Source organism: Euprymna scolopes, chromosome 8 (genome assembly GCF_053919585.1).
Source record: "Euprymna scolopes isolate OS-2025 chromosome 8, ASM5391958v1, whole genome shotgun sequence".
NCBI classification, from domain to species: domain Eukaryota; kingdom Metazoa; phylum Mollusca; class Cephalopoda; order Sepiida; family Sepiolidae; genus Euprymna; species Euprymna scolopes.
Genome location: NC_136489.1, coordinates 117,149,504 through 117,162,868, shown reverse-complemented (window position 1 = coordinate 117,162,868; position 13,365 = coordinate 117,149,504). Strand labels below are relative to the sequence as shown.

General features: G+C 30.1%; 2 protein-coding genes across 2 annotated transcripts in view; one reads left to right on the top strand and one right to left on the bottom strand.

Annotated features, from left to right (window-relative positions):
* LOC145283723 (ribonuclease H2 subunit A-like) overlaps positions 1–6,122 on the bottom strand; it is a 180,187-nt gene extending 174,065 nt beyond the window's left edge. Inside the window, exon 1 of the mRNA XM_080132773.1 lies at positions 6,084–6,122. The gene's annotated coding sequence lies outside the window, so the exon portion shown is untranslated. The remainder of the gene's footprint in view (positions 1–6,083) is intronic.
* Positions 1–13,365, top strand: part of LOC145283725 (uncharacterized) — a 52,147-nt gene that overhangs the window by 2,246 nt on the left and 36,536 nt on the right. The gene's annotated exons all lie outside the window — the stretch shown is intronic.

Here is a 13,365-nt window from a genome sequence, read left to right as displayed (position 1 = left end):
GTCCACCTCCACCTCCGCAATTTTCTTTTAAATGACTACTTTTATAAGTTTTCTACTATGCTGAATACAGAAATCGCATTGAAATTTTGCAGAAATAAGTAGTTATCGAGATATAAAAAGTATTATGCATTGTATTCTTTGACAGCCATCGGTTTTACGCGCGTGCGCGCGCTCCATAAACAAAGATGGCCGCCAAAGAATACAATGCATAATACAACTTTTTATATCTCGATAACTAATTATGGTACTGGTCGCGATTAGAGTTCCCTGCCGAACACCCTAAAAAAACACTGACTTCTCCCCTAGTTGCCATAGTAACTAAACGATCATGAATTTTTATCGACTTTGTTTTACTGTTTATGAATATTGAAATAAAAGACATTACTACACATTTATTAATAATATCTCACTTTTATCGACTTTTTTTTTACTGTTGATGTGTCACTTTTATCGACTTTTTCTTTTCTTTTTTAAATAGCATTTTCTTTTTAAATGACGACGTTTTTACTGTTTATGAATATTAAAAGAAAAATAATTAATAAAAAAATGGGTGCTAGTGCACTTATGATCCGCGCTATATTTTAAATCGTATTAAGCTTAATTAAAGTTTAATGTTTTTTTATTCAATTGTAAGGTTAAAACGTAGTCATTTAAAATGAAAATTCTATTTAAAAAAGAAAAGAAAAAGTCGATAAAAGTGACACAAACAGTAAAAAAAAAAAAAAAAAAGTCGATAAAAGTGAGATATTAATAAATGTGTAGTAATGTCTTATTTCAAAAACAGTAAAACAAAGTCGATAAAAATTCATGATCGTTTAGTTACTATGGCAACTAAGGGAGAAGTCAGTGTTTTTTTTTTTAGGGGGTTCGGCAGGGAACTCTAATCGCGACCAGTACCCTAATTATTTCTGCAAAATTTTAAGGCGATTTTCGTATTCAGCATGGCCGAAAACCGTTAAAAGAAAATTGTGGAGCTGCTGGGCTGGACCTAATCTGAATTTACCAAAGAAAAAAAAATTTCTTTTCAGATTAAATTCAAGTTTTACGATGTCTTTCTGGGTTTGTATTACTGTACACATAGATTCGAAAAAGTTGTCAAAAAGCAAATAATATAAAAAATGTTATCAAAGGCAAGATAAGTTACTTTTCTACCTAACTGGATATGTTTTAGTGTTTTTATTCACTGTAACATGTTTATTCAGCTCGAAAAACCGTGTTTACCGATGTATTAGAAAATTTAAAATGGCGCCCCGCCCCGCCCCACTCTCTTTGACACGGTAAGTTTGGGAAAAGGAGTTAAAAATAAAAAATAAGCAAAATACTGTTAAGAACCCACCGAATGTCAGCCAGTCGTCACATTGTCACTGTAACATATTGAGCGAGTTTTTAACTTTATTAAATTGTTAGATGAATATACAGTATAATTACAAAACACCCTCCTTTCCTCATGTTAAAGAATGGCTTTCTAAATATTTCAGCATGGTACAGTAAGCGCATACTTAAAAGTTTAAGGCGGACGTGTACAATAATGCACCTGCATTATTGTATATATAATTTTTTTTTTTTTTTTTACTCCATCCTCGAAAATTCCTTTAAAATTACCACTAGGAAAGGCTTTGAGTTGCTGTAAACGAAAATAACGTTTAAAATTACAGCAAACGAGTAGTTTCTAAGATAGGAAGAAATGTCAGTTAAAAAAGTGGGGGATCACTTTTCTATAATAATTTAACGTTAAATGAGCACCCACTTTGTGGACACGATTTTTTTTTGTTGAGGGGGGGGGGCTTTCTTTCCACCCTCGGAAATCCTTTTGAAGGAATTTTCGAGGGTGGAGTAATTCTTCATATTTACCATTTTTCGTCCATATTTAGACATTTGAAAGGGGGTGCTCAATTTTTAATTTCAATGTTTTAGTAAATTGATCCCCCATATTGGAAACTCGACAAGAACGTCACGTGGGAGTTTATTGGATTTGTTTTACTATGCATATAGATTTGAAAAAGGTGTCAAAATATATAAAAAATGTCACGGTAACATTTGTGTGCGTTTCTACCCACCATTTTGTTTTATTTTTTACTTTGAAGTGATTATCAAGACTCCAAAGATGTAAAAGCCATTGTTTCTTATTCTTTGGTAGCGCTCTCTCTCCGCTCAGTATTACCTGTTTTTCGAACGGAATAAATATTTTACATTAAATAAAAAGGCGGACCTGTACCCCCTAAAAATGCGTGTTTTTCATCTTAAGTTATTTATTTATGACTTTTATCATAGATTAGACTTGATCATATGAGCAGAAAAAATTGGAAAAAAATTCAATGACTTCTAAGTTTACACGTCGGTAACAAATGGACAGTAAGTCGGGTAGCAATGAAGTAGAACGAGGAAGTGAACCCCTTTTAAGTCATTAAGTTAATTTTATTTTTTTTCAAATTTTTCTGTTTATCATAAATTACAGACAATATAATCACCAGAAAAGTTTTTAAAAAGATGTAAAACACGCAACTCTCGTACAGGTCTACCAATAAAAAAAAACAAACAAACAAAAAAAAACACTAAACTTATCCAGTTGTGTAGAAAATTAAGTTTTGATAACATTTGTTTTATATATATATAATTTTTTTTTTTTTTTTTTTTTTTTTAGATTAGGTCCACCTCCACAATTTTCTTTTAAATGACACCTTTTATAGGTTTTCGACTATGCTGAATACGAAAATCGCATTGTAATTTTGCAGAAATAATTAGTTATCGAGATATAAAAAGTATTATGCATTGTATTCTTTGGCGGCCATCTTTTTACGCACGTGCCATAAACAAATCTACTCATGACTGCACTGCACGTGCGTAAAAAAAGATGGCCGCCAAAGAATACAATCCATAATACTTTTTATACCTCGATAACTAATTATTTCTGCAAAATAACAATGCGATTTTCGTATTCAGCATAGTCGAAAACAAATTCAAGGTGTCATTTAAAAGAAAATTGTTGTGGTGGTGGACCTAATCTAAAAAATACCTTTCAGGGTTTGTATTAGTGTACACAGATTCGAAAAATTTGCCAAAAAACAAATATATAACAAATGTTATCAAAGACAATATAAGTTACTTTTCTACCTAATTGGATATGTTTTTAGTGCTTTTATTTAATGTAACATGTTTATTCAGCTTGAAAAAAATGTTTACCGATGTATTTGAAAATTTTAAATGGCGACCAACTCTGTTTCACACGGCAAGTTTGGGAAAAGGAGTTAAAAATAAAAAAAAATTGCCAAATACTGTTAAAAACCCACCGAATATATGTCAGCCTTTGTTACAGTAACATATATTGAGCGAGTTTCTAACAGTATTTTGTCTATTTTTTTTATTTATAACTCCTTTTCCCAAACTTACCGTGTCCGGACGCCATTTTAAGTTTTCCAATACATCGGTTATCACTGTTTTTCGAGCTGAATAAACATGTTACATTAATTAAAAACACTAGAAAATTATCCAGTTAGGGAGAAAAGTAACTTATCTTGCTTTTGATAACATTTATTTGTTAAAAAAAAAAAAAAATATTTTTCGAATCTGTGTACAGCATTAAACCCGGTATTCGTTGTCAGCGAATCTGTAGGTGTATTAATTTTTGTAGGAATTTTTGACACCCCTAACACGAAACTGCGAATATAAAAAACTCGTAATTTCTTTTAAAAGTGGGTATACTTCCAAAATAAACTATTAAAGTTGTTTTAAAAATAATAGAAATTTATTTTTTTAAAAAACAGTATTGAATTTTACGAACTCAATATTTTTCAATTTTTAAACTTTAAAAATCTATCAATTTTTCTGTTGATTCTATTTTTACGATATTTTCAGGGTCAATGTGAAATTTTATGCTCTTTCCAATAAACCGAATATATTTTAGACAAACGTTTTTTTTTTTTAATTCAGGCCCCCTCCCATTTTGAAGTGTCTATTAAAAAGTAAATAATTTACTCAAAGTTTTATATATCACAAATTGAAGATAAAAGATCAATAAATAATATATTCAAATTTAAAACTAAAAGTAGGTTTTTTTTTTGGTTTTTTTTTAAAGAAATTAACCTGTAAAGTCCGAAGTTTAAAACCTTTCTTTTTAATGAAACCTTGGTCCTTGCTCCTTTTAATTGAAAAAAAAAAAATTAGGGCTTGAATTACATTTTTCGAGTAGTTATAACCTTGGAAAGACAGGGTGGAATTATTCAATATTTTTCACGAAATTTCTGACACCAAACCCGTCGCAAATTTACCGTCTGCATGAGTTCCTGGAACTATTTTGCGCTATTTCACCGCCTTCAGTAGTATTTTCCTAAAGTGAAGTTACTTATCACATCGAAGGAATCTTTAGACATTGGAAATAACAAAGTTTAAATAAATAAAATAAAGCGGTTCATTTTCTTTTTTGTGTTTGTTACGTAGTTTTTTTTTTTTTTTCGATCAATTAAAAAGTATTAAGTTTTCACTAGTGGTTTACAAAAAACATTTGTTTTTTGTTCTCTTTTTTAGGGGGTGATTGGATTCAATTATAGAACTTGTGTAGTTTAACAGGTGCTTTGCTTCTGCGGTATAATTAACACTTTTTCTGTAAGTAAGGCGCCAAAATTTACTAAGTGGAATGTTAAACGGTATTTCGACTGACGTACACGAATGAGACCCCGCTAGCGAAATACGCATCGACTCCGATGTTGTACGCAGTTCGATTGAGGAAGGAATTATTTTTACAAGTAAAGAATTTTTGCGTGCGTGGCCTAGTTTTTTTTTTTTTTTTTCTTTTTGCTGGAACTTTACGCTTTTCCGGATTAGTTCAAGCCAACTTGAAATTTTTATTTTTAAATAAAAATAATTATAACAAAAACCATTCTCGTAGAGTATTTTTTTTCTTTACTGACATTTAGAAAGCCATTCTTAACATAGGGATGGGAGGGTAAAACAGCTATCGTAAAACTTTAAACTTACATACTATTTAAAAATAGCGCGGATCAATAAGTGCAATAGCACGAAATAACATTTCACTGTGTTTCGATAAGCCTTTCGTTTATTTTTGTTTATCGCCACCAGTGCTACTGCTAATCTGGACTTGCACCAATTTTCCTGTTAATAAATACCTATAACTATAATCACGGGGAAAAAAAATCCCTTCGCCATAAAAAATCTGAACAAGCCAAAATAAAAAAACAAAAAAAAAAAACCTAGTCGCTCCCTAAGTCTAACTGCGTACAACATCGGAGCCGATGCGTATTTCGCTAGAGGGGTCTCACCACGGCCACCGAGAGTAAGAACCTGTTAACTGAAAAATGTCTGCAGGCAATGTAGGTAAGATTTGTCAGTACTATATAAGGGCCATTTGTAAAAGAGCAATAAAACATTTTTAAAAAGTAAGTTTGGGAAAATGAGTTCAAACAAATTATACAAAATACTTTTAGAAACCCACCGAATATATGTCCGCCTATGTCACGGTAACATATATTGAGTGAGTTTCTAACAGTATTTTATGTAGTTTTTTTTTTATTTAAACTCGTTTTCCCAAACAAGCATGCCGCCATTTGCATTTTTCAAATACATCGGTAAACTCTGTATGGTTTTCGAGCCGATAAACACTTTACATTAAATAAAAACGCTAAAAATTTATCCAGTTTAGTAGAAAATAACTTATCTTGCCTTTGATAACATTTATTTGTTATACATTTGTTTGACAACTTTTTCGAATCTATGTATATAGTAAAAGAAACCAGTCATGTAAATTATTTACAGTTAAAATGCTATAAAAGACAAAAACTTGAAGTTTTAAATATATTTCATAGAAATAGATTACGCCCGGTGCTAAAATATTGAAAATTCACCGATCGTAAAAAAATAAAATAAAATGCCGTGAAAAATGCTAACTTTAAAATATTTGGAAATGCTCAGTGAAAAGTTTTATTTATTATTAAAAGAACGTGCTGGAAAATATACAAAAATTGTTTGTCTTGCAGTAAAAAAAAAAACAAAAAAAAAAACAATAAATAAAATAAAATGAAACATTCGACTTTCTCCGATAAAAATTAAAGTTCAAAAACGAGTTCACTTACTATATTTTGTTAGATTAAAATTATCCTAATGTGCAGTTATAATAATTATTATCCAAATGGAGAATTGTTCTTTCTCTTTGGAACATACATAGACAATCGTTAACACAGCCATTTTTTTTTATGCCTGTTAGTGTGACCGCGTGCTTGAATGCCGGAAAGTATCTGTACCTACAAGTTGATCAGGAAGTGACGTTACGCTGTCATGTTCACTGGCCTGCTGTCTCGGTGGTGGTGGTCTCACCCGTATACGTCCGCCAACTACACAAGTTCTAGAATTGTATACACCCCCCCCAAAAAAAAAAGAATTTTTTTTTTTTTTTTTTTTTTTTTTTTTTTAAACCCGTGCAAACTTTTTTAGATCAATTAAAAACTACGTAACACGCACACAAAAAAAAAGACCCACTCTTTTACGGGGTTGATTAATCTCTTGAAACTGTTGTAAAGAAAAGAAGAGGAAAAAAAAAGTACTTATGCACTTTTGTTACCGTGCTGAAATAACGTTATTCTTAATATGGGGAAGGGAAAATGTTTTGTAACTATTCTGTGCTCCCACCTAGAATTTAATCTTGAAGAAAAAAAAAAAAAATTTTTTTAAATAGTGCGAGGTTAAAAAAAAAAAAAAAAAAAAAAAAAAAAAAAAAAAGTCCGCTAAAAAGATTCTTCCGATGTGATTAGTCACTTCACTACGCATGCGCATGCGAACGCATCATCTAAGAAAACACTACTGAAGGCGGTGAAAAGGCGTAAAATAGTACCAGGTTAAAGGGGTTCATACCATATAAAAGGTAAATTTGCGACGCGTTTGATTATTAGGTTCGTTGTCAGCGTCCTCGAATACATCTCCAAAACCAAATTAGAGTGGTCTGTGTTCTCTGTTCTGCGTAAGGTAACATTTTTTTTTTAAATTTATTTATTTTTTTTTTTAACTTCTTTATCGTACCTCTGTGGATTGTAATCTACCCCCCTTTTTTTTCCCCAGTTTTTGCAATTTTTTTTTCAGCAGGTTATTATCGATTGGGCTCTTTTTGAAAGGGATGCTCAGTTTTTAATTAGAACATTCTAGTTAATCGATTTTCATTTTAATGAAAATTTATTTTTGAAAAAAAAAAAATAATAATAAAAAAGCGGATGATTGTTCTCAAGACGGTGGGTCATTTGCCTTTGGCGCACGTGTGGAAACGGTATCCCCCCCCCCCCATTTTTGTAGTTTTTAAATTTGTCTTATCAAAATCAGTTAAGGTAATAAGATGGGGTCCGCAGTCCGCACCGGTATCCAGGCAGAACCTAGCCCCTTCAAATAAGTGAGTTAACTTCGAACAACAGAAAAGGTTTAATATCCAAATAAATGCTACCAAAGATAAGTTAAAAGAAAGAAGCAGTTCAAATAATTTTCGAGCACTTATTACTATAGACTACATTTTAGAATTAGATTTGGTAAAACTTGTTGAATGCTGCTTTACGGTTGTTGGAAAAAATGGAACGGAAATTAATTTTCGTTCTGTTTTAATTTTTTCTTTTAGTTGTGCTAACCATGCCTCAAAAAAAAAATAAATAAAGCGAAAGAATAACCTTCAACAACCGTACTTTTTATTTATAACAAAAAAAAAAAACAAGATTAAAAAATTATTTTTTATATAAAAATAAAATTATGGGTTTGTATATATACACATAGATTCGAAAAAGTTGTCAAAACATAAATTTTATCAAAGGCAAGATAAGTTACTTTTCTACCAAACTGGATATAATTTTCGTGTTTTTATTCAATTTAACATGTTTATTCAGCTCGAAAAGAAGCATAGTGTTTACCGATATATTAGAAAATTAAAAATGGCGGCCGACTCTTTAATACGGTAAGTTCGGAAAAAGGTGTAATAAATAATAAACTAGACAAAATACTGTTAGAAATTCGCTCAAATATGTTACCGTGACATAACTTGACATATATTCGGTGGTTTTTTAATAGTATTTTGTCTAGTTAATTATTTATAACACCTTTTCCCGAACTTACCGTGTTAAAGAGAGTCGGCCGCCATTTTGAATTTTCCAATACATCGGTAAACACTGTATGCTTTTCGAGATGAATAAACATGTTAAATTGAATAAAAACACGAAAATTATATCCAGTTTGGTAGAAAAGTAACTTATCTTGCCTTTGATAACATTTATTTGTTATATATTTGTTTTTTGACAACTTTTTCGAATCTGTGTGCAGTACAAACCCAAAATTAACAAAAACGAAATTTAATTTTTAAACGAAAAGTTAACTTTGGTATATATATAAATATATATATAAATATATATATATATATATATATATATATATATTTATATATATATTTATTTTTTTTTTTTTGTTACAACTCGCCATTCACATTGAAAATGTCGACTTTCATGGGTTTTACAATGTATTAACACACCAACCTCCCCATGTTAAGAACGACTTTCAGAATAGACCCCCCCCCCCAAACTTGTCAGCATACCCGAAAACCTATGAAAGTTGACATGTCGAATGTGAACGATGAATGTAATGTAAAAATGTATCAAATTTGAAACGGAACGAAATTTAAATTTTCGTTCCAATTTTTACAACAGTAAAACGGAGCATTTTCCGCAAGTTTTACCTCGCACTATTTTAAATTTTTTTTTTTTTTTTTCAAGATTAAATTTCAGGTGGGAGCACAGAATAGTTACAAAACACTTTCCCCTCCCCATATTAAGAATAAGATTATTTCAGCACGGTAACAAAAGTGCATAAGTACTTTTTTTTTTTTTTTTTTATATACAATAGTTTCAAGAGATTAATCAACCCCGTAAAACTGTTAAAAGTATCTAATTCTAAAATGTCTATAGTAATGAATGCTTGAAAATTTGAATAGCTTTTATCTTGCCTTTGGTAGCATTTATTTGTTGCATATTACACTTTTCCGTTTTTCTGTTCGAAGTTAACAATTCAACACTTTAGGGGCCAGATCCTGCCTGTATATCGGTGATAGTACGGACGGCGCACAGAATGAGGCTAGATTTTCGGACCCCATCTTGTTACCTCAACCATCAAAAACTTTTTTTATTGTCACTATTGAAATATTGGTAAATGTGTAGTTTAGCGGCGTAATTATTTGAAACTGAAATTTTAAAACTTTTTTATATAAAACATTATACTGAAAGGCTGGCCCCCCCCCAAAAATCATTTTTACTTTTTTCATTTTTTTTTTTATTACTTTTTTAGATTTTTACTTTTTTTTTTTTTAAGACTGACTAAATGTACGACATTCGAGGCCGCCGTATTGCTTTCAAAATTTGGCTTTTTAAAGTTTTCATTACAAAAAAGATGGCGGCCAAAAACATAGTTAATTAAAAAACGTAAAAATTTGGCCTTTTTAGACCAATCTGTTAAATCTTTGTAAGACCAAAATTTAAAAGCAATATGGCGACCTAGAATGTCATACGTTTATTCTAATAAAAATGGAAAAAAAAATTTTTTTCTAGTTTTATTTCAGCTTTTGTGTCTGTTTTATATAAAATAGTTTTTATTTTTTTTTTTTTCTGTCAAATAATTTACGCCACCAACTACACATTTACCTAAATATTTGTATGGAGTGCGCAGTTTCTAATGCAACGTTCTAATAAATCGATCACCCATTTTAGAACTACTCGACATTTTTAGACCCCATTTAACCATATATTTTTTCCAGCGCTCTCCGATTATTTTATATACATATTTATGGTTATCTTTAAGTTTCATCACCCGACATTTACAAAGGTTTTTACCCGGGCGATTTCTTTTTTTTTTTTTTTTTTTTTTTCCCCTAAAATACGCATTCAAGTTGTTACCCGATATTTACAATCTAAAGGCAAGGAATGTGCGCTAGAGTACCAACTAAAGACTTTTTAAAATTGGATCTTTAGAGGTAATAGGATCTGTATTCTTTTTACTGGTCGCCATGCTTGTTTTCGCGCACGAACATTCAATATTTGCGCACATGAAAACAATTAGTTTATAAACTTTATTTTTGAAGAACTTTACATTCAAAACGCGTTAAACAACAACAAAAAAACGTAAATTTATATTTTTAGAATTTCTTTTTCAAGAAATTAATGTTTTGGAAAATTGTCTTAATGAACGGAAATTATATTCATTTGAGGAAATTAATAAATCCAGACTTAATGATTAATGTTTTTTCTTAATTAGACCGCACGCATCGCTTGACAGTGGAAAAGAGTCTTATTCAACAAATCAATAAAACCTACAAACGTTGATCAATCCACGTTTTAAAATACATATTCACATGAGTTTTTTTTTTTTTTTTTTTTTTTCGTTTAAAGTATTGTGATCGAAGTAACAAAAAATTTGAATAATAGAAATTGCTTCCTCCTTTGACAGAACAGAAAAGGTACAACTGAAAATGTAGAGTCAACGAGAAAATTCACTTTAGTGAATATATTTTTTATTTTTTTTTATTTTTTTAAATAATCCATATATACTACTTGTTCCTTAGTTCGTATGTTACATTTTGAAAAAGGAAATATAATTTTTGAAGGCCCAACTGCTTAAAAAAAAAAGCCCAATTCACGAAATTTGGCTTTAGGGTTGCCAGATTGGCCTCTTTAACAAGAATACGAATTATCTCCCTTTGATGTAGCATCCTTTTCAAATACATGATCATTAGGTTATCTTTCAGATGCAAGGTTCCTTGTTTACTTGCGGTTGTAACGATGTAAGATTCCGTTGTACGGAAGACCAAATCGGCCATAATTTAAATATTTAAATTTATTTACTGAATTTAAGTATTTAAATTGATATACTGTTTAAATGATAATAAATTGATATACTGTTTAAATGATAATATACGTCTACGATGTTTTTATTGGCGCTTTTCTTCGTATTTTTTAATAACATTTTTTTGCACCATTTACAAGTTTTTTTTTACAAATATTTTTTTAATACTGTAATAGTAAAATTATTTTAGTAACATTCTATATTGGATAAGTTTTTTTTATGAAGTTTAAGTAAAAAAAGTTCACTTTTTTTATTATTAAAAATACATTTCATGAAAACACTCATAAAATGTTCACGTTGTTTAATTAAAAGTTTTCAATTTTAATATAATAGTTTTATAATTTTGTTACAAATTTTTAATAAAGATTATTTTAATTTTAACGGTAATTTGGTTTTCATTATAAACTCCGTCATGTTAAAGGCTTTAAAATCACTTTAAATAGTAAATCAATTTTAATATTAAAAAAAAAAAGAGAAAACAGGAAAAAAAATCTCGTGTGAAAACATTACGAGATACTTTTTCCGTATAATTAATAAATGTATCTTTATTTTACTATTACAGTATTAAATTATTTTTAAAAAGAACTTGTAAATGGGGCAAAAAAAATGTTATTAAAAATACGAAGAAAAGCGCCAATAAAAACATCATAGACATTTTGGCCGATTTGGTCTTCCGTACAACAGAATCTTACATCGTTAAAACCGCAAGTAAACAATGAACCTTGCATCTGAAAGATAACCGATCATTATTGTAATGGTGTGAGAAAGGAACTTTTGCTAATTTAGATAGCAGAAGTTCTTTGCCGAAATGTTACATAAAAAAGGGAATATCCAAAAGAAACAGGATAAAAAATTCAGTCAAAAAGTGCTAAACTTAAATTAAAGATTGTCTCTTACAATGTTATTTTATTATTTGTATTGAACTATGTAGCACAATATTACTTTCTGAATATTTATTAGTACTTATTAATTTATCTCCTTTGGGTCAGTTCTATATTTCAAATATTATGGACACTATTTTCATAGAAATTTGCTTTGTTTTGGATTTTTTCCTAAAAACAGATTTTGATAGCACTATCCAAAAAAATATCAGCTTTATCAAAGCATTGTTATCTATAATATAAATCTCACCTGTCTGTTTAAATGTTTGTATGTCTGCCTAAAACTTTTAACAGGGGCGACGGATTTTCACGAGATTGGTATTGTTTTGAAGCTTGACCCCTTTGGACGACAAATATAAAAAAAAATGGCTAAAAACAATTTCTCCACCCTCAACTAGGTACTTTTCTACAAGGAGGGATCTTTTTTTTTTTTTTTTTTTTTTTTCCGATATTTTTGAAAGTCATCCCTTTTCGATTGACATCTGTAACTTCCGGTTTGGCTATGGCCGCAACAGCAAAGACGTCACTTTTTTTTCACATTCTTTTCCTCCTTCGTGGTGCCTACTACCACTTTTTTTTTTTTTTCCTCAACACGCACCTCCAAACATCCTGGCAATGTTGAGCACTCGGGCTAGTTTAAATATTTCTTATTGCATGAAATTTCCACGTGTCCTGCTAGTTTTAAAATAATATACTTATCTTTCTTAAAGCAATTTAGGACCCTATTCTTGACATTTTTTGTTGGAGGTATTTATGTCCGAGAGTGGGGGGGGTACAAGGGCTTGTATTTCTGAACACCTACCATTTAAATTACTTGTAAAGCAGGCAGAGGGATACATTTCGCAATACAGTATAACTCGGATATAAGAGACCCGAATATAAGATAAACGGATGTTTTCTTTGGTCTCAAATTTTAGCCTGTGTAACTCTGATATAAGAACCCCGGATATAAGGGCAGTGTGGTGTGGACCAGATGAAGTTTCTTATATCCAGGATACACTGTAGTTGCAAAACATTAATTACTTTGATTTTAGAATTTGAAAGCAATAAACTACTGAATAGAAAGTCCTTTCTTAGCAGATTAAAGTGGGAGATTAAAACATAACAATTTTGTCCAATTAATAATTTAAAGACCTGACGATACCATTATATTTAAATTTAAAAATCCTGTTAAAAAAAATGAACATATATATATATATATATATACTTAGAAATATTGTCATCATGAATACTGGATAATATTAATAATTAGAAAGGGGATCACCAATACTGATGGTGGTCCAATATACAACTAAATCTTTGGAATTTGTATCTTACACACTGGATACTGTGACAGGCAAACTAAGCTTAAAATTAAAATTCTCTATAATATTTTACATTATAAGCCTTGCTTCCCTTATTTTGTTTAGTCCTCACATTCAATGTGCGATGTTTCTGATAAAGGAGGAAGGATTGCTGTTTTCTGGTTCAAAATCTATCCATTTAAAATTTGTCAGCTAATTTTAGACTTGAGAGTAATTAAAAAAAAAATTTTTTTAGCTCTTATATCAAGTGGTTTCATAACTTGTCTGAAGCAATTTCCATATTAATTTGTCTCGTTCAGCATGCAAGATACAACGAGTAA